The 2,853-nt window shown below is 39.0% G+C and overlaps 1 long non-coding RNA gene across 1 annotated transcript; it reads right to left on the bottom strand.

Annotated features, from left to right (window-relative positions):
- Positions 1 to 409: 409 nt before the first annotated feature.
- LOC124270348 lies at positions 410 to 2,320 on the bottom strand. The gene is made up of 2 exons (XR_006896730.1): positions 2,164 to 2,320; positions 410 to 2,129 (listed from the first exon to the last, which is right to left on the bottom strand). It is a non-coding gene; the product is annotated as an uncharacterized LOC124270348 (long non-coding RNA).
- Between the last annotated feature and the right edge of the window lie 533 nt (positions 2,321 to 2,853).

The raw sequence follows: 2,853 nt of genomic DNA, 5'->3' as shown, positions 1-2,853 counted from the left end.
ACATCAATATCTGCCCATTGTTCCCATGTCAGTCAGCACTGTCCTTATGAACATCAGTATCTGACCATGTTCCCATGTCAGTCAGCACTGTCCTTATGAACATCAATATCTGCCCATTGTTCCCATGTCAGTCAGCACTGTCCTTATGAACATCAGTATCTGACCATGTTCCCATGTCAGTCAGCACTGTCCTTATGAACATCAATATCTGCCCATTGTTCCCCATGTCAGTCAGCACTGTCTCAGCACTGTTATGAACATCAGTATCTGCCCATGTTCCTATGTCAGTCAGCACTGTCCTTATGAACATCAATATCTGCCCATTGTTCCCATGTCAGTCAGCACTGTCCTTATGAACATCAGTATCTGACCATGTTCCCATGTCAGTCAGCACTGTCCTTATGAACAGCAATATCTGCCCCTGTTCCCATGTCAGTCAGCACTGTCCTTATGAACATCAGTATCTGACCATGTTCCCATGTCAGTCAGCACTGTCCTAATGAACATCAGTATCTGCCCATGTTCCCATGTCAGTCAGCACTGTCCTTATGAACATAGTATGTGCAATAGTATGCTCATGTTGGATAGTGCTGTGTTCACGATTGTCAGTACCATGGCCGTGCTTCTCATCTGACTACATTATCTCATTACAACATTATATACATGATATGCATAACATATGGAAAGTACAAAAAGTAAACACAGAATCTGTCCATGCTCATGTGCAATGGTGGTCATGTTTGTCAGTACCCGGCCATGTTGATTCATGTCGTGCTCACATGAAGAGATGCACATTATCTCATTACAACATTATAGACATGATATACATAACATATGGAAAATACAAAAAGTAAACACAGAATCTGTCCATGTTGATGTACAATGGTGGTCATGTTTGTCAGTACCCGCTGGTTCATGTCGTGCTCACATGAATACATGTACATTATTTCATTACAACACTATATACAGGATATGCATAACACATGGAAAATACAAAATGTAAACACAGAATCTGTCCATGTAACCATGTTCGTCAGTACTGTAACCATATTCATCAGTACTGTTACCATGTTCGTCAGTACTGTTACCATGTTCGTCAGTACTGTTACCACGTTCGTCAGTACTGTCACAATCTTCGTCAGTACTGTAACCAAGTTCGTCAGTACTGTAACCATTTTCGTCAGTACTGTTACCATTTTCGTCAGTACTGTGACCATGTTCGTCAGTACTGTAACCATGTTCGTCAGTACTGTTTACATGTTTGTCAGTACTGTTACCATGTTCGTCAGTACTGTAACCATGTTCGTCAGTACTGTGCCCGTGTTCGTCAGTACTCTGACATTGTTTGTGAGTACCTTTACCGTGTTGGTCTGTCTGTGCCATGCTGATGCTTGTCAGAACTATTTCCATGTTGGTTAGAATGATCTAAAATACTGTTAAATTCCATAACATAATCAATAATAATATTCTTGAAAACCTTTCCCATAAACATGAAAACTAAATGCTTATAGTTAACACTGTACGTCTGACAATATAACAGAGTTTATGAATAAAAACTCAAAAAGAAAAGTTAGCACAACAGGTGTTCATTCCAAGGACACAGAAACATGCAAAAACGCAAACTTGATACTAGTAGAAATACGGAAAACACAATCTGTACAAAAAGTATGGACCACAACATTCATTGTAAAAAAATCACATGTTTGGTTCTGTATTCTTTTATTACCGTGTGTTAACTCTGAAATCACGTAACTAAACCGAACTGAACATGATCAAAGAAAAATGAAAATAATATATAGAAGCAGAAAAGGCAATACAAATGGTTTAAATTAGTGAACGCACCAGTATCTAACAGGTGCGATGATACCTGCACTCCTGAAACTCACCGCAGATGTCTTGACTGAGGCACACACTCTGCTATGAATACACAATGCCATTTAGAAAGTTTTCAGATGTAACATATGTTATACTTGGGATTACACTTTCTCAGTAAAGTACAGATTCTAGTACTATTGCTGGGTTGAGCCCCATCTAGGATTCGAACTCACGCCCTCAGAGTCAGGCACCTCATGGCTAGCACACAAATTCAGCTGCTTAACCCGCTCACAAAACTTCTAAAATGATCAAGTCTTGTATATCAGGGGAGGTAACTCCAAAACACACCTCTGGTGGAGATTGGCCACTACTGCATGTTACGACCATTTCAGTCTTTTCCTGCCTCAAACAATCACTTCTAATAAACCTACAGCAATCTCAAAGTGACATAACACTTAAAATATCTTGGAGCAAATTTGCTGAAGTGAGGTAACGCAAATGCTGAAGTGAGGTTATCATTCTCACTCACTCACTTTTAATATACAGTGTACATGAAGGACGTACACAAATTCGTTAAATATACATGTACTTTACAAATTGTTTGTAAGTAGGGCCATTCATATTATGATTGGTTCATTGGAGAATTACTGGAATTGTCCACATCATTTTGTAAGCTCTGTGGATACAAATGGTGACATTATCAAATGTATGGTCAGTCGCCACAAACAGCTTATCACACAAATATGAAAACTGAAAATCATGTTTTGAGTTTTTCCTAGTCTGGGCATTTCTGAAAAAAGAGAATACAGTTGAATTGTGATCCTAAATTTCTGAACTCAACTGAAATATTGCTGACTGTGCACAAAAGATTGTATATGTGAGGGTAGAGGCTGCGATTGTTTTCAAATATAGTAGGTGCCTAACTATAGACATGTTACCTCTCTCACATGCATACATTAGACAGTCTCTGCCCTTCTCATAAGTAAGTGACAAATCAGCTCCCTCTGACACGAGAAGGTTATAAACATCTGAGTGTCC

Source organism: Haliotis rubra, unplaced genomic scaffold, assembly GCF_003918875.1.
Source record: "Haliotis rubra isolate DU_JTF1 unplaced genomic scaffold, ASM391887v1 Scf151, whole genome shotgun sequence".
NCBI classification, from domain to species: Eukaryota; Metazoa; Mollusca; class Gastropoda; order Lepetellida; family Haliotidae; genus Haliotis; species Haliotis rubra.
Note: the sequence above shows the minus strand (reverse complement) of the source record. Positions and strands in the feature narration are given on the sequence as shown.